Below are 24,571 nucleotides of genomic sequence, written 5' to 3'. Positions count from 1 at the left end.
AGCTGTAAAATGGAGCCGTCCTAGTACTTACCACAAAGGATTGCTGAGAGGATTAAGTAAGTTAAAATATAAAAAATGCTTGGAACACTTCCTGAATTCAGTAAGGGCTATAAAAGTATTAACTTTTCGATAAAGGTGTTCTTTTTTGTCTTCCTTCTCTTTTTTCTTTTTCTTTTCGTCTCCCCATTCACTATCATCAGTATCCTCCACACTAAATGGCCGGGGCTGGCTACTTAACATTTGCAGGCACAGTACAAAATGAAATTGCGGGGCCTCTTGTCCAAAAATCAGGGGCCAGGGTGGTGGTGGGATGAGGGAACATGAGCAGAGGCTCCAAACCCTGGCTGTGCTTCACTGTTTCATTGAACTTCATGTATACATTCAAAGATAAAATTACTGAGAATTTTCAAGATGTAGATCACAGAGTGTTAAAGCCCCAAATGTGGGTCCCTTTCTGAGCACAGGCCCATGTGTCACAGGTCTGTGAAGCCAGTCCTGAAAAATGCTGAATAGATATGACAGCCAAATCCTTAGTGGTCGATTAAAACCATTCTTTATTGTTGTTATTTTGTTTTTAAAGGTTTATTTTGGAGAGAGGCGTGCTCCCACAGGGGGAGGGGGAGAGGGGAAGCGGACTCCCCACTGAGTGTGGAGCCCCATGTGAGGCTGATCTCCTGACTGGGAGATCATGATCTGAGCTGAAACCAAAAGGTGGATGCTTAACTGACTGAGCCACCCAGCTGCCCCCAAATCCTGTTTTGATTATCAAGTGACTCTGGTTTCAGATGTAGAAAATGGATTTTGTTTTCAGTTCAGAGGCCAACACAAACTGGGTGAATCGTTTTTAACTATTTGTGAAGCTCAGGGAACAAAAAATAATAGGTCTGTTTTAACCAACTAGACAATCCAAGAGATATAAAATAACTTCTATGAAGGTCTTTGTGCTTTCCTAACCCAAAGCATTAGATCAGCATTTTCCAAAGCGTGTTACTTGAGAAGAGGGTTCTGTAGGGAAATATTGGGTTACTGGGTAAAACAAAATTAATGGATCTTAAAAATTCAGGACTCCTTAATAGGACTAAATTTTTTTCTGGTGATTTACTGTATGTTTTACTCTTTTCTAATTATTCATTTTAGACTTTGGAAGGATCCAGAAAACATGGAAAAGGAGAGTCCATTCAGCAAACTGAAATATTACCAAATTTCAAAATGAATTTATCTTATAACTAAAGTTGGCCTATAGTTCTTTAACTGTCTCACCCCCATGGTCTGTCCTTTTCCTTCTATAGCTGTCTACTCCCAGGACCACGTTCTTGACCCCTCCTTCAGTCCTTTAGCTCACGTATTCTACCACTCACTAGAAGTTTGTTGACTTTCTTCCGTTCTCCCAACCACTGACCATCGCTTACAGTCACCCTTTCTGGCGCCCTCACTTCCCTCCATCTGTAGCTTAACTGCCATATTTCATCATCGTGGGCATTTTAAATTGTCTTCTTAATTCTTAATTCTTGCACACTCATCCCCACTCAGCGTGGCTGGCCGAGGCCCAATCCTGGTTAAAACCACAACTACCTACTCCGTGCTGACACTTGACTGGAGAAAAACATCTGTGCTGACTGTTCTAACTTTAAATTCTTGGTCTCAGATCTCAAAATGGACATTCAGAGAGCAGCAACTGCATTTCTTCACTTTCCTGCTCTTTAGAATTACTGCACTGTGCCTTTTCACCCACATCCCTTCCCTACTCTTGTCTTGGGACCCTGTCTTAGTCTTCATTAGGGAAATAGAAGCAGCTGGGTAGTAATTCTCTTACTGCTTTTTCATGAGTTATTCTACCCCTACTCCTTCCCATTCCTTCTTCTATGATAATAAAATGTCTTTGCTCTCTCTATATAACCTATCAGATATATTTGTACTCTGTATCTGTCCCTTTATTTTTCAATTCATTAACTCTTGCAGCTGTCCCCTCTCCCGCATCACTGCTTCACAAATGTCCCTAGTCTGTCTAGAGGGATACATATTTAGAGCAGAAGACGTGTTCTAATTTCTCCTGCCTGAAAGACAAAATAAAAAAACAAGGCTTCCTTGACTCTGCCTATCCTTCTAGCTTCCACTCCATTTTTCTGCATACCTGAAAACCTTGCATGCAACTGCAGAATCCATTTCCTTGTCTTATATCCTCTGCTAACTCGTTCCGGTTGGGTTTTTGTCTCCTCTGCTACTGAGACAGCCCTTGTCAGGGGCACCATTTCCTCCACGTTACTAAACCTGACTCTTCCTCATTTTTGAAATCCTTTAGAAAAAATAAATCTTGACTTTCACGATGCCACACGTTTTGCTGCTATCTCACTAGCTATTCCTTCTCTTGTCTTCTTTGCTGGTCCCGCCTGCCTCTAGATCCCTAAATGCCAGGCATTTCTGGAGAACCTTCTTGAGCTCTCTCCTAATCAAGGAGGATTTTTTCCCTCTGCGTGATCTCATCTAACTTTAAGGTCTAAAGTGTAACCAACATACCAGTGACTCCCAAATCTGTGTCTCTAGCTCTGACCTTTACTTGGAACTTCAGATATTCTAGAGTCAAGTGTTTACCTGCATCATCATGCAGGTGTTTGTAGGAAGGTCAGATTGATCATGGCTGTTGGAGCAGAGCTGTTGGTATTTGCCTTACCCTCCAAATCTGCTTCTTTTCCTACCATCCATCCTCAGTAGACAGCTCCATCATCCACTTAACTGCTGAAGCCAAAAATCTAGGAATTATTTGGGTTTTCTCCTTACTGTTCTATATCATCTCTATCATCAAGACCTGTCAGTGCTTCCTTCAGAATACATCCCTAATCTGCGCACTTCTCCATCCTCTAGTACCACACTCTGGTGTGTTTCATCACTCTCTCTAGCCTGAACAACTGCAGTAACTTCCCCATAAATGTCTTTGCCTACAGTCTTGCACTATTTTAATATTTTCTCTATATAGCAGCCAGAGAAATATTTCAGACATGTGAATCCTAGCATGCTTACAACATTCCAAAGGCTTCCTGTGACACAGAATAGAATCCAACTTCCTGTGCCGGTTGTAAACTCTACCTGGTCTAGGTGCTGTCAGCTCCACTTTTCTTCTGTGACTCTGTGTGCCTATCATGCATGCTTCAGCCACACTGCCCTTCTCTATTCGTCAGACAGGCCAACAGCATCTTAACCAAGGAATCCTTGCACTAGTTGTCCACACTCCTGGACCTCTCATGATTCTTCTCATTCAGTGGTTTCTTCTACTTCTTCCTATATAGGCTAAAAGGTCACCCTTGTTATTTATACCACCATGGAATCATGAATTCCTATTTGATTCATTGTGTTATAACCAAGTACTAGCATAATTCATTTTGCTGCTCAGACTATTCCGGACTTGGCCACCAGGAGTCCCTTCATGCTGGCTCTTGTGTCCTTTTGAGCTGTCTCTGTCATTCTTTGAGATTTTGCTACGTTCTGGCACACACAGATGTTTTAGGCTCATTTTATACTTTATTTGGAATCAGCCATTTCTTCCAGGAGCTTTGATTTCTTTTAATGGAGAATGGTATTTAGTAACCAAGTTATGGGCTCTGGATGTGCTCATTGTTACTGGAGTGTCATTGTTTTTAGGCTTTCTTGGCAGGCAGAATGAGGAGACACACACACACACACACACACACACATGCACGCACACACACAGTCCTATCTATCCATCTATCTAAAAAACCATGCGTTCACACTGATTCCCACAATTCCCATCTAACAACTACACACTTTATTGTACCCAGTTCTTTTTCTATATTTGTAGTTCTTTCTTCCAACAGTGAGAGACCTGGCTCCCACTATCCTCAGTCCCTCCGTTTGTAGCCAGTCTCCTGGCCACATGGACTCTTTCCTTTGCTATAGCACTACTGATTCACATAAGCCCATCCCAGTTGACAATCCATGCTCCCAGCCCTAATGTTGTTCTAAATTAGTCACTTGTAATTTTCTGGTAGGCATTCTTTCATTCATTCATTCTTTCATTTGTTCACCCAGCAGGTGTTCACTAAGCATGTAGGCTTTGTCAGGCACAATATGGAATGCTGTGGTCATACACATCAGTGGCCATGGCAGCCAGAACACTTGACCTCATGGCTATTACTCTGTACCATGTGTCTCTGTTGTGAGCATATTTGTCTTATTAAAGTTTAAAATTGTTAGTCATAAGTATACTTATATATTTTTGTTATGTATAATGCTTATTACAGAATTAGGTCTCAGTCATTTTTTACATGCTCCTTCACCGCCTACATGCAGTCCTAAGTTGTAGAATGTGCTAGGTAGACAAAGGTGGATAAACATACCGACATCTTACTTGGTAGACTTTATCTGACATAACCGAGTAAGAAGTGCTTATTATGTATGTGTATGTGTTAACCATACCCAAGAGTTATAAATTTTGGTTCCAAGAAATGCTTCAAATCTGTGACTCTGCATTTTGTCATGTATCTTAGATACTTTGTCATGTATCTTAGAGTGAATTACATTGTAATAAAACACAATGGGCTCTTCTGATAAAGAGAATGAAATTTAAGTATACAGCCCTAATATATATCTACAAGTCAGCAGTATTCCTTGTACATAGTACGTGTCTGATAAAAATTGGTGATTTGAACTGAAATTTATGTATATATAATTTAGATGCTGCTGTAATATGTGTTGATTAAGACATTTATTAATAGTATTTCTCCTTTGTCTCTGCCTTCTCCACTTATTCCACAGTTTGGCATTTCTGTTGCCTTTGTAATCTAACCCTCTGAGAGCTTTTATTTTTTATTATTTTTTTAATTTTTAATTTACTGTAGCCACATGTCCTTCTGAAGAGTCTTGGCCAAAACATTCTTCAAATTCTTTTTTTTTTTTTTCAAAGATTTCATTTATGTATTTTCTTTTAGAGCCAGAGAGTGAGCCTGGGGAGGAGCAGATGGAGAGGGACAGATTCTCAAGCAGACTCCCTGATGAGTGCAGAGCCTGGTGTGGGCTTGATCTCATGATCCTGAGATCATGACCTGAGCTGAAGCCAAGAGTCAGGTGCTCAGCTCACTGAGCCACCCAGATTCCCCCCTTCCAATTTTTAATATCTACAAATACAGATTTTCAGAACTTCTCTGGCATAGATTTTACACTCCCCTCCAGAGAGAAAATGCTAACACAGATATTAGCAATTGTTTATGAGGCTTGATTTGTGCAGATAAGATGGCTTCTTGGAGACTTGATTTAGGGATAAATGAGTTACTTTATATTCCGTTTCCTTTTTCAAAAAAACAAGTCTGGTTTTGTTCAGACTCCTTATTACATTTAGCTTCTGTTCTCATAATCCATCAAAATTTCTAGCTGAAAGATAAAAAAAATAAGCATTCCTGTTTTGAAGCATACAGTTTAAGTCCCTGCAACAGCCCTCAAGCCTGTGGGCCTATCTCCTATTTGCTTCTGAGGTTTTCTACAAACCAGAGCCAGTTGTCTGCACCCCTCTGTGAACTCTGAAGAGTGGATGAGAACATGGCACTCTTCCTGGATGGCAGCTTTCTGTAACTGTACTGAGGCTAAGCCTGGAGTCCTCATTCGGTGTCAGCGTCCCTTTTTAGTAAAGTTCACTTTATAAACTTTATCTTCATTAAATGTCACGCCTATGGTTGGCCACAAGAAAGGAACTAAAAAACATAGAGCAACTGAGACAGGCAGAAGTTTTGACTGTCTATATTGTCATTTTGGGTGAGGTACAGACCTCATGTTCAAATAGATTTGCCTATTTTTGGCAAGAGAATAGCCTTCAGACAAGGGTTTTGAGTGCCAAAGTGCTGTGTATTTTTAAGGTGTGGCAGGGTTTCTACCTGGCTTTTCTTCTCTCCCATTCGGATGCCCTAACTGCCAAAGGCTCTCTCTTTTTTTTTTTTAAATTGTTTTTAATTTTTTTTTTTTTTTAATCATCTCTGCACCCAGCATGGGGTTCCAACTCATGACTCCAAGGTCAGGGGTTGCTTGCTCCATGGACTGAGCCAGCCAGGCGCCCCTGCCACAAGGCCCTTTAAAGGCTCATTCTGAATGATGGCAACAGTAAGAATCTGATTTGCTGGGTACTTACTGTCTGCACAGATTTTTTTCCCAGTCCACCTGAGTGTATCACTGTATACTGCTAGTAGGTGCTCTGCTTCCGGGAAGGAATTCTCAAACTTTATCAAAATTCATCACTTGGGAGAGCATGTTTGAAAATGCAGATCCGGGCCACCTTCAGAGACTTGATTTGCATGGATGGGGCCCCAGAATTTGAATTGTCCCAAGTGGCTGGTATCTTTCAGCTGTGATGGATCGTGCTTAGAAAAACATTGTTTAGAGTATGGAAGGGGACTCTTGGCTGTCCTCATATCCATCTTTAAGGGGTGGATAATATTCCTGGAAAGTCGCACACAAATATATTTTTGGTGAAGCCAGTCGAATTTTGTCTGGGATTGACAGCATCCTTTCCAAGAGGCATTTCTGATTTGGTATCTGTAAACAGCACTTGAATGTTACCAGGGAAGGTCTCCATTGAATGGACTACCTTAGCGGTTCATTCTGTAAAGCCAAGAGTTCATTCCTTGTGTGAAGAATCTTCTGATAGATTAATGTGGGTTAATATACAGGAAGATTTCCTGCAGAAAGGGAGCAACCATTCTCAAATCACAGAACAATGACAATTGTTTAGTTTACTAGTTGAAACCATTTATGTCCCCTTTTCCTGCATTATTTTTTCTTCTTCATTATGGATATGGTTATAGTTGTGCTGCTCATGGGTCATAGGCTGGAGTGGAGGCTGTGTTTAGGATTGTGTTTCCAGGAGCCTCCGTCTACAGGGAGTTCACCCTTACATTGGCCTTTCAGCTACAGAATGGGGTGACACTGGGGAGAAGAGTCTTTGAATTGGGGCCATTGCTTCTCAGGCTGGCTCTGGGCCCAAGGCTCCTGCGCTCAGAAAACAAACCCAGATTCAAATTTTAAACATTCATAAAAATCAGAACGGTGATATTTTTGAACTGCTGCCAACTTGTTTAACCTCCTCTCTTTCTTTCCTTCTTTTTTTAAAAATCAAATTGCCAGAATATGGTGTGTGAGATTTTGAAGCGAACACCCCCCCCACCATGGCCCCCCATCCCCCACCCTTAGCCCCATTGGAAAGAAGTTCCCCAGAGTGAGAAATTTTGTGTCAGCTTTTAGCCAAGAAAGGGTACAGTTCTTTGTCAATGATAAAACCGCAATTTTCCTCACATAATGAGACGATTTATGCCCTTGGCATCTCACAGGGTTAACAGGGCTGAGGGGCATAAATTCTCTTCATGTTGAGACAGGAGGAGACCTCACAACTATGGCCGTGCCATCCCATGTGGCTCTGGTCGGAGAAGCAAGACCAAACCAAACACATTCAGTAAGAGCAGATGCTTAAGTGCTTTTTAAACCAATGGCTTCGTGGAGCTGTTTTCGCTTAAGGGAGGAATAATTTGAAACACCTTTCCCACCAGTTCATCTGCTCGGGCAGCAGCTAAGCAGCTCCGTGGGGCCCCTCCTGCTCGGTGCCTGCAAGGTTAGGTCCAGCAAAGGGCAAGCGTGGCCCAAGCCGCCCTCACTTGGCCACAGGTTTCAGGAGACATCTGCAAATCATTGTGCAAACCCGAAAAGTACAAATTCACCACAGCTCCACTCTCTGGAGTTGAGTCTGATATTTCCTGTTTTGAAGGTTTCCTTGGTATCCCACACATCGGCTGTGAAACACCAGCTGCTCGAAGTGACTCAGTTTTATCGACTCTTTGATCAATTAGCTTACCCGATTTCTGGATAATTGAGAGGAGGGTTAAACCATCCCCTTATGTAAATAGGAGCCTTCATTTTTCAAAATCCAGCCTCGCCTTTGTTTTGCATACTTAATTTGCATTAGTGGTGGGGTCCTTTCTCCTTAATGTCATTGAATCATCTGGTGCTTTGCAGGGAAGCCAAATGGGAAATCCCATCAAGGACAGATTGAAAGTACCAGTGCGCCTTATCTCCCATTCTTATTCCTTGCTAATTCATTCAATTTGTTGTATCCTTAGGGTCTCTGCAAACTAGCATAGCAGAAATGAATTACCAAAAAAAAAAAAAAAAAAAAAGAGAGAGAGAGAGAGAAACAACCACAGAGGATGGGCTGAGTCTCCTAGTTGAAGGGCAGGTTGAAAGCAACAGGACCAATTTTCATTAGGGTGTTTTTCCTTCTTGGTAGACATTCTAAAGTCATGGTTGGGGCTTACGTATGGTCCTAGACATTCAGACTTGCAATAAATGGACTTGGTTTGTCTAAAAGCCAAAGCAGCTGAACAAATACCCACCGGGGTTCATGGTATTGTGACGCTGGTGTGTCATGGACTGATGGAGTTTAACAGATATTTCTGTACTAGCTCTGACATTTGTGAAATGGACATCCTCATTTAGTCTCCTCTTGAAAACTTCCAACAACGGTGTGTTTACTACCTGTGGGCCATCCCTCTTAGCTGCATTTGTAGAACTCCCGGTTAGTGTGGCCAAATTTGTCTCCCTGAAGCTTCATCCATTTATGCAACCAATGAATTAACAGTTACCGAGCACTTTGCTTATACCTGGATGACTATGAGGTGGTCTTTGGTTCTGTGGAGGTTCTGGCCTAGTTCATCGATCTTCAACCTTATTTTCAATATTATTCCCTTAAGGGGACTTTTTAGGCATTTTTTTTCTCAAATGCCCCCACTTCATGAAATTTTAATACCACAGATATACCATTTATCTGTTTATATACTGTATGTGTATCTGTGCTTTTACAATAAAAAGTAAGGTTGTTGTTGTTTCATTTTTCTTTTCCTTTTTCCCTCCCCCCTCCCTCCACCCCTTCCTTCTTTTCTTTTCCTTCCTTTCTTTCTCTCTCTCCTCCTTCCATCCCTCTTTCTCTTTCTTTCTCTCCTTCCTTCTTTCTTTTCCCCCTCCCTCCCTTCCTTTCTCCCTTTCCCTCCCCTTTTCCCTCCCTTCCTCCCTCCCTTGCTTCCTTCCTTCCTTCTTTCCTTTATTCTCTCCCTCCTTCCCTCCCCCTTCCTTCCATCCTTCTTTCTTCTTTTCGAGAACCAGTCTCTGCTCCTTGAGGGAATATCACGCCTACAGACAATTTGGTCTAGTGGGAATGACAGACTCATGAGCAAATAGCTAAATCCTGACAGTGTACCACAGTGCCCTCTCTTTAGTCTTATTCTCTGTCTTCTTTGGCTTCCAGCCATTTGTAGTGGATTGGAGGATAACCCCACACCCTAAGATATGTCTGCCAGGAATCTAGAAATGTAACCTTGTTTGGAAAAAAGGGTCTGTGCTGATGTAATAAAGAGATCATCCTGGATTATTCAGAGGGGCCCTAAGTCCAATGACAGGTGTCCTTCCATGAGGAACGTCGGGGGTTTGATGCAGACACAGCCGAGAAGGCCACAGTGAGATGGAGATGGGGATTTCTGTAATGCAGCTGGAAGCCAAGGAATAATTGCAGCCACCAGAAGCTGAAGGGGATCCTCCCCGAGAGCCCCTGTGAGGAGTGTGGCCTGGCTGAAACCTCGCTTTCCGACTTCAGGCCTTGAGAACTGTGAGGGAGTAAATTTCTGTTAACTGAATCTCCCCAATTTGCTATGGCAGCCACAGGAAACAGACACCCCATCTCTTCTCCACCTTCCTGTGGTCTCCTGAAGGCACAGTGTCTTGCTCCTCTATGTATTCCTAGAGTGAAGTGTGGTGAGGGACATCCAGCAGGTGCTCAGTTTACGTCAGCCCTGGAGGAGCAGTGCGTGGGAAGCGCCATTGTTTATGGCCTCCTCTGCTAGACAGACTTACCTATGGGGTTTGACCCTCTACACTTGCCCTTCTCTCTGCTCTCCCAACAGTGTTCTCCAGTGCAGGATAAACAGTTCCTATCTTATACTTTCATGTCTAGAAACACGCACTCTAAAAATGTAAAAACGTGAGACAATAAAGACAAAGGTAACTTTATATAAACTGGTGTTAATATTACATAGGCTCTTTTGTAACTTGCTTTCTCCCCCTCCCCACATCAAAAAACATGCCATGGGCATCTCTCCTTGTCAATAAAAGTAGCTGCACACTATTGTTTTAATAGCTACGTGGTTTCCATTGTGTGGATGATCATTTGATGGATCTCCTATTAATGGATGCTCATGTCCCTTTTAAATGGAACAGCCATTTCAACATAAGGTCCTGTTAATCTGGCCACACCAATCTAGTGGAGCTCTTGTTGCTTCTGACTTGAACACCCCACATATGTTCACGTGTGGCAGACCACTTCATCAGCTGTGTGAAATTGTTGCTACCTTCTTTCGATGGCAGACAGCTCTCTCTTTTTTGACCTTGTGATAACTGACATTTGTTATTTAAACCTGGATGGTGAGTAAGTAGGGTGTTTCCACAGAATTATGTCTGAGCAGCTGATTACAGACATTTTAAAGTAATTCATGTGGGATTTTTACACAACCATCGTCATAGCTTATGCATGGTCTTGTTTTTGCTTTTAAGTTGAACTCTATGTTATAAACATTTTTTTCTTACACTATTGATTTTTTTTGGTTCAATTTTTTTTTTAAGATTTTTATTTATTTGACACAGAGAGAGAAAGAGAGACAGCAAGAGAGGGAAAACAAGCAGGGGGAGTGGGAGAGGGAGAAGCAGGGTTCCTGCTGAGCAGGGAGCCCAGCACAGGGCTCCATCCCAGGACCCTGGGATTATGACCTGAGCCAAAGGCAGAGGCTTAACAGCTGAGCCACCCAGGTGCCCCTGGTTTAACTTTTAAGATTTTTACATTTGCCCCTGTTTAATCCTGGAGAAAATGAATTTTGTCCTCTCTTTTCAATCCACTGAAGTAATTTTGGAACTTTGCTTTGTGCTCCGTCATACCAGTCATTTATACCAAATAAGCAGGTGTATTATTTTTTCTTCTGTGTTAAGGATTGCAGTGTTGACTAGTACAAGCTGAGAAATGAAACTTTCTCACCTCAAAATGCTTCCCTCCTGGGTGATATTAAACTCCTAATGGACATCTTCCATTATTACTTCCAATACAATGCCTCTATCAGATTGTGCCGGCTTTTGTCTAGGCCCATTCAGGACAGGACTGGCACCTCACTTTGTCTTATATTCCCTGTCACACTTGGTACTGTCCATGATATGCACCCTACGAGGCACCCAGCTACAGTGTGGGACGGTAGGCGGGGGTGAGTGGGAAGACCACAGTGGTACAGAAACCCCTTTTTGCCATGAGCCGGGAATGGCTAAGAAAGTAACTGTGTAAGCTCTGAACCTCACTGATTCAGACTAATTAGTAGTGATGTAAGAAGAAATGCACAATCTGAATTTCTGAAGACTTAGGAAAAGAAAGGAGATTTGTAGGTGTTCAGGAACTCAAACTAAACAAACACTTGCATCTGCAAGTTCCTTTTCCCACAGCATTGTGGTTGCTGAGTTCAAATGGCAAGGTCACCAAATTTGAAATTGATTGAGTCTGAAACTTCTGTAAAGTTACAAGGGCCCCCAGAAGAGCTTTTTCTTAACTGTCGGTGTCACCTCATCTGGATCTGCATTTCCTCCCTCTGGCCTGTGAGGCCCGGAAAGTCAGAGGTTACAGGAGGAACAAAACAAGATCTGAATTTCAGTTGTCACTTTTGAGATCCCACTGAGCTGTTTCACTTACTGCATGAGAGTTTGCTGGGATGGGGGCCAGGGGACAGTGGACGGAGGTAGGTTTGGTCCCAATGTACCCTTAGGGCAGGGTGGGCCCTATGCACAGGTTGGTGCTGGGGGCCATCCGGTTAGTTGCCGAGACTTAGCCTGGTGGGTGAACCACGCACACTGTTGAAGAGGGTACGGAGTAACAATATGTGGTCTTGGCCTGGTGGATGCTTATTAGTAAGGGGCCAGTGGGAGGGTGAAGGGGTGGCCTGCTGGGAAGTGTGGGCCCTCAGCTGTCAGCCAGGGTCTCGTGCATGGTGCTGCAAGCAGAACCCAGCCCTCCAACTGCAGGGAGGGGATGGAATGGGTGGGGTCTCTGTTCAAGCCCAGCATCCAGGTACAGATACCACATTACCGGAAGGGGGACAGTGTAGCAGTGGGTAACAGGCACAGGTTGCGCTCCCCAGGAAGTAGGTTCTGAGATGCAAATCAGCATGCAGGAGATTGATTTGGGAATGCTTTTGGGATCAGCATCTGTGGAAGGAAGAGATGGCAAGTGGGATTGAGCAGAAAGAGAAGTTCGTTGAGGTTCTTAGCTTTCCCGGCAAAGGCCTTAGCTTTCCCCATAGGGAACTTGAAAGAACCCTTCAGAATTGTCTTGAGTTGGAGGGGGAGGCTTGTATGTGTGGGGGGTCAGGCGTCTATACTCCCCACAGTAAGTAGTCATTGGATCAGGTTGTATTGAAGCAAGGTGTGGCTTTAGGTCTTTAAGAGGCAGTTCTCAAAGATGGCTAACAGCTGAGGGCCATCTTCTGGCTGTGCTCCCAGCAGCTGGGGGAATAAGTCCTTTCTTCCTGAAAGGGGATCTGGGGAGCACATCACAATATCTACCACAGGGTTATGACTTGGGGAACATGAGTACCCACTGGCCATGAATGATAGGGCTGGGACATTAGAACTTTGATCAAAATAAAAGGCAAGACATGGTATTTTATAAAATCCCACTGGATTGACCTTGATGGGAGGGGAAGCCAGAGTGAGGGAGAGAGTAGGAAAGACTATTTTGCATAGTTCTCTCTGAGCCCAACTGCTTTGGACCCTTGGTGGGAAGGGCTGGTGGGGGGCCCAATGGTGTCTGAGTCTAATTAGATTAGGGCATCAGTGGACCTGGCTACAAGAAGCCGAGGGGAACAGAGATGAGGAAATAAAAAGACGTCTGTGGAGATCTGTGGGGCATTTATCCTGTTCATTCTAGCAAATCTTATACATCCTGACCCTGAGGCTTTTGATGCCTTAGAAATGCTCAAACAGTCAAATCTACCCATCATGAGCAAACATGCAATATTAATTTTAAGAAATGTTTTTCAAGGCATCGATGGGATTTTGTTCCTTAGGCCTAAGCTAGTATTTTTTTCGTGAGATTTCCAGGGTGTTGTTCCAGCCATGTTGTGTTTTAACACCAGGGCAAAAGATATATATATATATATATATTTTTTTTTTTTTAATTCATTAATGGTTTTTTTTTTTTTTTTTTTTTGGAATTGTCTCCTCTCTGCACAGCTCAAAGTCGTCTTTGATTTAATCCCTCTTGGAGGACAGGAAGGAGGGAAAAATTGTCTTGCCTGAGTCCAAGGACAGAAAACTCTTATACCTCCAAAACTTTCCCCTTGTAAAATGAAGTGAGTCAGCAATGGGGAACTCATCATATTAGAGCGTGTTTTGATGTCAGCATTTAACGTGTCACAGCATTTGGCTCATCTTGGCGAATTGTGAGATTTTTCTAATTCCTGAAGCATCATTAAGCAGCTGTTGTTTCTTTTCTAAATAACATGAACTCTGGCCCTATCCCCAACCCGGACCATCTTCGGTTTCGATAGCTTGACTTTTCGATGGAATGGCATCCCTTTCCTCCAGGATCCTCTCACAGACTGTGGATGTCCACTTCTCATGGGGCAGTGTGTGTGTGTGTGTGTGTCTCCACATGAAACTGGTCAGGAGTCTGCTGTTCATGAACAGGCACTGCTGTAGAGGCATATGGACAACACACTTTTGAAACAGGGTTATTTCATAATTGCACTGACTCTGTCCAAGAAGAGAGAACACATTCCCATTCCCTGTAATTCAAGTCATTTGTTCAAGGAACCCTGCATCCTGAGCTGGGGGGAGGACCGGTGTCCTTGACAGATTCTCGTGCTCCAGACCTTCCACATTCACCTGGCGTAAGCATCTCGTTCTGGCCTGGGTGCTCTGAGTGGGGAATGTAGGAAGAAAGCCTTTTCAGGTGGTGGTGTTGGGGGGGTGGGGGCGATGAGATGCTGCCCTGGGCTGGGCACAGGCTGTGTCCGCGTGCTGAGAGTCCTGTGTTACTCACCCAGACACCCCTACTGATCATTTTGGAGGTGTGGGGTACCTCAGATCACCGTTCGTTTGTTTGGCTCCTTATTGTGCATGAGTGGAAACAGGGCCTGGCGGGAGACAGTGTGATTCAGGGAGGAAAGTGAGGGCTTGAGAGCCCAAGAAAACTAGGTCTGCAGTTCACTTGTGGGACACGGCTAGCCTTAAGCCAGTCACTTAACGTCTCTGAACATCAGCTTCCTTGTTTATAGCATGATCACGCATGAGCACATGCGAGCACACGCACACATGCAGACTCTCGTCCTGCGTGGTCGTGGTCAGAATCAGAGCTACTACATCTAAAATGCTCAGCATGTGACCTGGCCCACAGTAGACACTCAATACATGGATGTTATTATTATTGTTAGCTATTACTTAATAAAGCCTACAGAAAGGGTTTTTCTGTAAAATCCAAATCCCCATATGCTTATCTTATGCCCAACCTGGCTTGCTGACAGCATCCATCTTTCCATTCACAAGTCACAGGAAATATATGGCCTTTTTCCTAATGGGTTCCCAAAGGTCTGCTGGGTTTCCTGGCAACGAGACAGCAATTCAGGCTGGTCCAGGTACAGAGAACAAAGTTGGGCCAATAGCCACATTCCATGCGCAAAACACTCTCCAACTGGGCCATACCTGCGGCGGCTGTGTGTGCCAGCCTCTCGGGCCTGGCTTACCAGGCGGCTGCATAGATTGCTTCAAACATGAGGTTATTTATGGCGTAACCAAGCCTGATTTTGGCCTAGCTCTTGTACTCGTTTCTTAAGTGATAGCATTAGTGCTGGGGAGAGACATGTGATGTAGGAGACTGAATGCCACAGACAAACGTTGCCAGGTGCAGGCTCGCCAGTGCAGCGGCCCTGGACCTTGTCGGTTTGTTGTCAACTCTGGAATTCCAGGCTCCGGGTGGTGGTAACTGCCCTAAATGAAGACAGTCCACAGAGAACAGCAGTTTGATTTTTCAGTAATTTTCAATTTGTGAAAGCTCTCAGCAGAGTATTCTGACAGTGGTTGTAACCTTAGAGGTGAAGCTAAAAGAAATACATATAAAAGAGTACCTATGAGTTATTTCCAATTTTTGCCCCTTTGCCCTTCATCTGAAGGAGTCTAGAGAAGGGGAATGGGCTTTTATTCTTAGCTTTCCTTAATTTTCAAGTCAGATAACAACATGTTGGAACCACACTTAAAATGCAATGGATTTTGCAGATTTTTTTCTGATCTAAATTCTTCCCATCTCTAGTTGATCCAGTATCCTTCTGTGGTGGGAAAACGGAAAGAGGGGTGTAAGTTTTGGCATTGACTTTAGGAGAAAGGGCCAGTAGGAGAGGTGTGAACTTTTATAATTCTCTTTTTGCTCCAAGTTCTTATACCCTATGAACTGGCTGAGAAAGGAGGCCCACGATGGGCCCAAGTGTGACTTAAATATTTTTGAAAGCCATGTCCATGTGAATGGTCATCTGCTTAATCACGGACCTTAATTCCAGAGATGGAGGGATGCCAGGAGATGTGGTAGGAGTTGTGATTGTGTCCCTTTTTATTTTGATGCCTATGTTTGTATCTTATTCCTTTCTTCATTCAATCAAAGGAATATTTATTCCTTTCAACTCTGTGATCCACACTGTGTTAAATGCTGGAGAATAGCTGTGCATTTTGTTTCCTTGGTGGTAGCTTTGGGGACAGGGTACTGTGATGTCGACTAAAAAATCATCAATTCATATTTTATTTGTAGCTGAATTATTTAATGAGATTATTGATGTCTGTTCTAGTCAAGGCCTTTTAAGTAATAGACTGGGTGTCATACCAAGGCAATTAGAAAGGAGACTTAACCCACTGGATTTCCCCTGTGGATACAGGCATTCAACCATCATTAGTGGGACATAGGACCAGGTGCTAACTTTCAGAGTCACAAAGGGAAAGGTTAACTTAAGAAGTATCCTAAGGAAATATATCTATATCCAAACCCATTTCCATATGTATATCTACGTCTATTTGAAGATATTTCATTGTTTCTCATCTGACCCCCTCCAGAGTGTTCCATTTTATGGCACGTCTGAGATGGAGGAGAATGGCCACTTGGGGAGGGTAACCTCTATGAGTAAAGGCAGTGTTATTATTTGCTGCTCAGCACATGTAACTTCTCTTATTTACAGTCCTTCAAATTTCTTTTGAGACAGCTCCCTTCCTCCATTTTTGTCATGTGGTGTGAGTGGGATTTAACTCCCTTGAAATTTCATAGGGGAGTCATAATTGGCTTAAGCTGATACTATTATCTGTTTCCTCTGGCTACCTACTGGTTCAGGGAGAGGCTATTAATCCAATAATATTTACTGAGATAGAAGAAAACATTTGCTAGGGTTTCTGGAAAAGAGAGATTTTTGTTTTGTTTTGTTTTTTTGTATTCTCTCTCTTCCATGGAATCTACTAGATTGTATGGGGTGAAGGTCTCAGAGTGGACACAGACATTTATTTTGTGATCCCAGAAAAAATTCTCAGCTTCACCATTGAGACGGAGAAGAGAGCATTGTGGGGGAGCTTGAGGATAAAGCCAAACTACAGAAGGAAGAGCAGAGATCTGGAGAGAAGCCAGGTTATTGGTGATACAGTTTGGGCTGCTAGATCAAACCTTACCTGAAGTCAGCCATGTATCTGGGCTTTCCAGTCGTGTGAATCAGTACATTCTTCTTTTTCGCTTGAATCAATTTGAGTTGGGTTTTGCGTCAGTTATGACATAAAGAGTCCCAGTGGGTACCATGCATTTTGAGCTCTTCCTCCATTTCCATCAGATAACTTTATGTACTGAGAGAAGTAAATTTCATTCCAGAGGTACTCATAAATGTAATCCAAAGGTGGATTATATACATCCCTGATCAAATAAATTAAGAGCTAACTGTGATAAGTGGTTGGAGTGGCAGGGAGAAATGGGAATTGAATCTATGCATGAATGCAAAAGGCATTTGAGATTTTTTGGGATAATATATGATTTTCTGGGATAGCTTCTACTCTCCCTGAATATTTTCATGAAACACGTCTCCAAGAACAACACTCTTAGACCATGCAGTTACTAATACTAGGTATTCCAATGTGCTCCATGTCTTGTTTTTTTGTTTTTTGTTTTCTCCACTCGGGCTATTTCCTATTCAGGACACACATCGAATGGTTGCAGGTCCACACTGCTGGGCTACATGAAAGAGCAAGAAAGATATTTGGGAAGGAGCCAGGAAGAAGGCAGGTTGCCTGCGCCAAAATAGAGTGTCTTTTATGTTCTTTGATAACTGTGAGATTTCCCTTTCCTATTCCTTTCTCCTCATCTATTAATGAGCACGAACTACATCCTGGCCTTTAATCATTGATATCATTTCATATACACTTTTTCATTATCCTCATCTCTCTTTTGCTCCTCCGAACATCTGCTTCCCAGACCCACTCTTTAGAATGGAGTGTATACATGGCAGCTCTCCCCATCTCTGAGCCACAGAGCTAAATTTCCCATGCACCTTCAAGCATTAAATTGAAAATTAAGCTAAATGTACCATATTTTGTTATAATTGCAGTTTAGGAAAAAAAATCCTTGTTAATTGGGTATCCAAGAAAGTTATGTGGTCCATATGCTATGGAGGAATTTATAGTCCACAGTAATAAAGTTGGGTAATAAAAGGATAGTGATGAGTGAAAAGGACAAATGTAAATTAACATCCCCCAAATAAATCAAAGTTAAGAAAACTGGGCCATTCATGGCAACCACATGCAACTAGTTATGATTATGTTTTAAAGTGTCTGATTTTAGTTTCTTTAAAATTAAAAAAAAACATATAGGCATGATGTGAGGCTTAATATTCTGGTATCATTTGATAGTCCTGGAGCTGCTGAGACGGCCAGATTATAATCAGAGATGATTCAAACTAGTCTTCATAGAGTCCTGGGCATGGGTCTGGATGATGATGGAAATTAGTGAGTTTAACCTAGACAGGGTCCGTTCCTTTGAGGAATTCACCCTCTGCAGCTATCTCCACTGGCCTGAGCTGCACTGGGAACAGTTGCTCTTCACTGACCAGGACAGTCTCCCGATGATTGACGTTGTGTTCCAAGGGCTTTCTCCCGCCAGGTCGAGCACTGAGCTCTCCATATGTATTACTGCTTTTCATCCTCGCAGTCTTCAGGGGAAATGTATTACCTAAGACTTTTTTCAGTTGTAGGTATGGAAAATACCAACTAGAAGTGACTTAAGCGATGAGTGAATTGTCTCTAGGAATAAAAGATCTAAAGGCAGGACAGCTTCAAGATGGGCAAATTTATCACTGGGCACTGTTAGGAACCTGGATTCTCTCCTTTTGCTTGACTGTTGGACTTTGTCTTTGGGTTGGCTCCCTTCAGGCTCCCAAGATGACTGCCTCAATTTTGGGGGTTGCATTCTCTGTGTCAGCTCCCTGAGGAAGTAGAGGGAACTTGCTTTTCTTTGTTTCTCATTTTATTTAGAGCTAGCTTCTTCTGTCTTTTGTAGAAGACTATCGGTAGGTGGGGAATAGATGTTGAGTAGGCAGCCAATCACACCCACTAGAGGTTGATGCTATCTTTATTCCCATTTTACAGATTTTATAGATAAGGAAACGGAAATTGAGAAAGATTGACTATCCCACCCCAGCATCTCTCTGCTAGTAAGTGGTAAGGCTAGGGTTTGAACTGAGACGGTTTGTTTTTATAGTACATGTTCTTATCCACTGTACTAAACTGCTTGGCCATTTTGTTACTTAGGGGCTAACTCTGAACAGGGACTTGGAATCAGTTTAGATGAAAGACATAAAAATTGTTTTTATTTTTCTCATCTTCATTCTTTCCTTTAGAAGTGCTTTTTTTTTTTTCTCTCTCTCCCCAGTGTCCTGTCCTGGATCCCACACACTGATAGGGAATTACAGAATTCCAGGAGAGTTCATGGGAGGGGCAGTGAACTTGGCCTGAGAGTGAGGGGTAGCTTCCCAGAGGAAGTGAGCTATATTACCTCTACTGAGATCTGAAGAACAAGAAAGATGAGCTATATAAAATAAGTCATGCGGTTGTAATGCACAGCATGGTGACTATAGTTAATAATATTGTGTTATATATTTAAAAGTTGCTAAGAGAGTAGATTTTTAAAAGTTCTCATCACAAGACAAAAAACTGTGTAAATGTGTGGTGGTGAATGTTTGCTAGGCTTAATTTGGTAATCATTTCACAATCTATACACATATCAAATCATTATGTTGTGTATCTGAAACTAATATAATGTCAATTAAATGTCAATTATATCTCAATTGAAAAGGAAAAGAAAGATTAGCCAGGTGGAAAAGTGTGTGTGGGTAGGATAGTGTTGTAAGTAGATGAAGCACCATAAAAAAATGGGAGAATGGGGTGTAACTGAAAAACTGAAAGTAGTTCGGAATAATCTGGATGGAGTGTAAAGTGGTGTAGTTGAGAGAGAAGTTTCTAGAGGTAAGAAGAAGTGAATAATTAAAGACAATTAAGCACATTAAGGAGTTTGAACTATATCCTGTAATTGGTGGGGAGTGATTAAGACATTTTGGGAGAAAAGGGGCTTGATGAGAATAAAATGTTATTATTTATTTATTTGTTTTTAAAGATTTTATTTATTTATTTGAGACAGCGCCCATGAGTTGACAGGGAGGGGCAGAGGTAGGTAGAGAGGGAGAGGGAGAAGCAGACTCCCTGCTGAGTAGGGAGTCCGACACAGGACTTGATCCCAGAAACCTGAGGTCATGACGTGAGCTGAAGGCGGACTCCTAACAGACTGAGGCACCTAGGTGTCCCCAGAATAAAATTTTAGCAAGATCTTTCTGACTATAGGGTAGAGAGTAGATACCTATAGTATTTGTTGTGCTTATAAGTTCAAATTAAGTGGAAAAGGAAGGCCACTATCTGGGTGTTCAGGAATTCACCCTGTGTGCCTCCCTGTAGCTGACTTAGCGGACTCATCAGCCATTTCTGGTTCTTTTTCCTTTGTCCGTCTCCTACTTCTGAGACTGAAAAATCCAGATAGTTGCTTTCCCAGCTGTTCATATAGGGGTAGTCATGTAACCCAGTTTGGCTCTGGGTTTCTGGGAAAGAATTTAACTTTTTAAAAAAAAGTTTTATTTATTTATTTATTAAAGATTTTATTTATTTATTTGAGAGAGAGCATGAGAGGGGTGAGGTTTAGAGGGAGAAGCAGACTCCCTGCTGAGCAGGGAGCCTGATGTGGAGTCCCAGGACTCCAGGATCATGACCTGAGTTGAAGGCAGTTGCTTAACCAATGGAGCCACCCAGGCACCCCTAGTTTTATTTATTTAAGTAAACTCTATACCACATGTGGGTCTCAAACTCATGATCCCCAGATCAAGAGTTTCACGTTCTTGAGGGACTGAGGCATCCACCTGCCCTTAACTTCTAGCTAATAGGAGAGATGTACTGAGTCGTCTTTGACCCTGAAGTGACATATATACATGAGAATGAATGCCTCCAAGGACCAGAAGGGGCCTGCATCCCTGATGACATCCCAAATTCTCCAAACCAATGGTACCTAGCTACCTTCAGATATTTTGTTCAGCAAGCAGTAAATGTGCCTCTTACGGTTTCAGTTGGATTGAGTTCAGTTGGAATGAGTTTCTTTTTTTTTTTTTTTTTAAGATTTTATTTATTTATTTGACAGACAGAGATCACAAGTAGGCAGAGAGGCAGGCAGAGAGAGAGAGAGAGAGGAGGAAGCAGGCTTCCTGCTGAGCAGAGAGCCGGATGTGGGGCTCGATCTCAGGACCCTGCAAGCCAAAGGCAGAGGCTTAACCCACCGAGCCACCCAGGTGCCCCTGGAATGAGTTTCTGTTACCCACAATAGAAAGCATCCCTAGGAAAGTGGCATACATTCATCCAATACAAGAAATGTTCAGTTCTCAGTTTCATCTTGACTGAATCCTTCAAGCAAGAGAAGAAGTTCCTATAGTGCGCTTATTACACAGGCAGTTTGGAGGACAGACCACTGTGGAGCTTCTCCATTTGGGATAAAATGCGCATGTGCAATGCAGCACCTACCCTGTCCAGAACGGAGAAGTCCTGGTGAATTCCTTCAGCTGTAGCTCCTTTTCTCACTGTCCACTCTTTTTTTTTTTTTCTTTTTTAAAGATTTTATTTATTAATTTGACAGGCAGAGATCACGAGTAGGCAGAGAGGCAGGCAGAGAGAGAGTGGGGGAATCAGGTTCCCCGCTGAGCAGAGAGCCCCATTTGAGGCTCGATCCCAGGACCCTGAGATCCTGTCCTGAGCCGAAGGCAGAGGCTTTAACCCACTGAACCACCCACTCTTGATATGACATTGGAATAAGTCTGTTTGGCCCGTGACTGGATTGGAGTCACCAAAACCAGTAGTAGGGCACATCACGACAATGTTTTTAAAAGGGGCCTTGAAGTCGTGATAAGGCTTCACGTTTAAAGAAAAATATTACTTACAACATGCTTTTCCTTCAAGCAATTTATGTTAATAGAAAAGTGTCCTAAGGAAAAATTAAACACAGCAATGGGGCATGTTATATTTTTCTCAAACAGACATGGCACTTTTATTAGAATTCTAATGAAATATATACCCATAAAAATGCTCTCCTCGCCTCCTGCCCCCACCACTTCAACATGGCCGCCAGTAGTCACATGTATAGACTACCCAAGCCAACATCCAACAATTAATGTGTCATCTGAGGTCTGCTGTCACCTGACAGGATAAAGCTAATCCGAATTGACTACATGCCACGTTTTTATGACATGGAGCTATTGAAAAGTACAGGAATAATTAACTGGGAATGTAATAGAGGAAGCTCTTTCCGAACTTGGGCTCTCCCAGAGTATAACACCTGATATGGCTTCCCCGAGCACCAGGCCAACTGCAATAACACTTTTTATGCTACTTTCTGAAGAAACAAGTGACTCAAGTCGTCCGTCAGTGCAATTCGTTCTGAAGAGAGCATGACAGCTGTGGCAGGTACAAAACAGAGGTGCCTTGTTCCACTGAGTGACACTAATTATAGGTAAGGGCTTTGTAAACACGCCTCTCTGTTCAAGGGAAGTGAACAACATACAGTAAAGCACCAGCATAACCAAAATGACGTCTATAAATAAATAGAAAATAACGGCACTTTTCTAATTGAATGCAGATAGGTAAATAAATCAGGGGGCACTTAAACCTGTTTCAGATACAATGAGTCATTTTCTACACCTTGACAAAGAGAAAGGCAGTTAGCTGCTGGAGTTTACCCAGATGTGGCATGCTCGAAAGGAGGCTTTCCACCTATATGGCTGCTGTCTCAATGTAAAGTGTACATAGAGTCCAACCCACATGTGTGCAGACACACATAGCTTTGCGTGCAAGGCTCTCTGAACTTAGAGGTTTTATTTTACGACATCATTTGATGTAGTAGTTGGGCACTCTGGCATTTAACTAGAGAAGAAGTTAAACATGTTGACTACTTACCCTGGCTAGCCCACCAAGTGTGAGCTGAACTAGAGCCCAGGGAGACCCACGGGCCATCAGTAGACTCGCAGGGTTAACCTAAGAACCTACTCTCGTATGTTGTACTGCCATAGGCTTGCATTCAGCAGTAAGTGGGAGAAACCCCCAAATAACAGCTTGGACAATAGTACAAGTAGTTGGTTTGGGGCAGCCCTGATGCTCACAGGGTCAGGGGAGGCAGGCTCTCTCTATTGTGCTCTTCACCTTGGACGGGCCATGCTTCAGGCTCACCGGGGTGAGTGTTGTGTTTTAGCCATAGGTTGAAGAAGACAGGAGAAGGGCCCTCCAGCACTGCTGCTTTGCTAGGTTCTGGAAGCTTCCATGTGACACATCTCATTGGTTAGAGCTAAGTCACGTGGCTGTAGCTCACCACCAGGGGGCTGATGATGGGTCTCTATTCCTGGAGGTGAAGAATTTTGTTCCTACAGAGAGAGGGAGCGTGGATGCTGAGAGGACTACCACAGAGCTCTTCATTCTTGTTCCTGTTGAGGAAAAGAACTATTTTGCAGCATTTAATAAGACAAAACCCCCCTCTGGCCCTGGACCAGTCCCATTCCTCATTCTTTTGGCCCTGAATCCCTCACTAAAACCACAGAAAGAGATACTTGATGTAGGCCAAGAAGCAAATCCTAAATGGAAGAGTATTTCTTACTCTCCAGGGAGGGTTCCTTCTTCTTAAATCTCACTGCCCATGTCCAAATTCCACAGCACATCTTTATTCAGCATGAGACTAGATTCTTGTTCGAAAGCCACTTCTGCTAGAAATCACTTTCAAATGTCTCTCCCGTTTTTTCACTTTAATTTGAATGTGTTTCTGAGTTTTCAGCTTTACTTGAGAGCAGAAGTCTTTACTAGGAGACAGTGAGGTTGGGACTGGCCCTCTAATTTGTTGGAGTTGAAGGAAAGTATAATAAATTAGGTATTTCAATGTTTGTAGGACTTAGGATTTTGCCATCTGCAGCCATTAGTTATGAATCTATTAGCCTGGATTAAAAAAAAATGTGGTTCCCCACCTTCTTGGTGTCTTTTTTTCCAATCTAAGCAGTTAAAAAAAATCTAAAAAAAACAAAACAAAACTACCCCATATCCTTCATTTCCTGCTATGTCTTTATCTCTCTGGTTTAGAGATGTTATGACTTCATATGCATGAAAGTATATCAGCTAGAAAATGCTCTTGGAGGGCATGGAGTGTATGTACTGGAATTACTCTGTGTAGGAAAAGAAGTAAGTAAATACGAGCCTTGTGCCAGGAGCTCATTGTGGAAGCAATTGCTTGGAATAGCATTTAGTGCCACTCTCTCCAAGTCAGAGCTTTCATTGAAGAATTCTCGGAAGTGGCTGTGGCCCACAGAAGGAAGGAAAGATCCCTAAAGGTAAAGGCAAGAGCTTTTGGAAGAGTTATGAGCTGAGCAGGGTGGGGGAGCAGAATTTACACTCCCATCACTGCATTCTGTATGTGCAAACTGATAGCGGAGGGTGAAGCCAGTGTGGAGGAAAGAGTCAGGGTGTTTGGGTTCGATAGTGAAGGGGTCAGTAGCCTTTACTGAGCGCCTATTGTATGTCACACATTCTCTGAGATATGTTATATAAACACCTTCATTTGGTCCTCACAACATCCCTTGGGCAACAAATGTAGTTACCCAGTCTTAGAGACGAAGACACTGAGACCAGAAGAAATGAAAGCCTGAAAATCGGTGCTGGGGCTTGAATACCACCTGTTAACTTCACAGACTGTCCACTCTGCCACACTGGGGGAAGATATGAGGAAGGCAGAAAGTAGGAGTCAGTCACCCGGCTTCCCCTGGGGCTTCTGTTCTCAAAACCCTCACATCTCGCACTCCCCACTCCCACGCTTGCGCTTCACCAGGGAGGAGAGCCGCTGCTGTGTCTCCAGGTCTTCACGTGGCCCCTGGGGGCCGGTTGGCCA

Source organism: Meles meles, chromosome 10 (genome assembly GCF_922984935.1).
Source record: "Meles meles chromosome 10, mMelMel3.1 paternal haplotype, whole genome shotgun sequence".
Lineage (NCBI taxonomy): Eukaryota > Metazoa > Chordata > Mammalia > Carnivora > Mustelidae > Meles > Meles meles.
The sequence above is the reverse complement of the archived record's forward strand: the minus strand, read 5'-3'. Positions refer to the sequence as shown.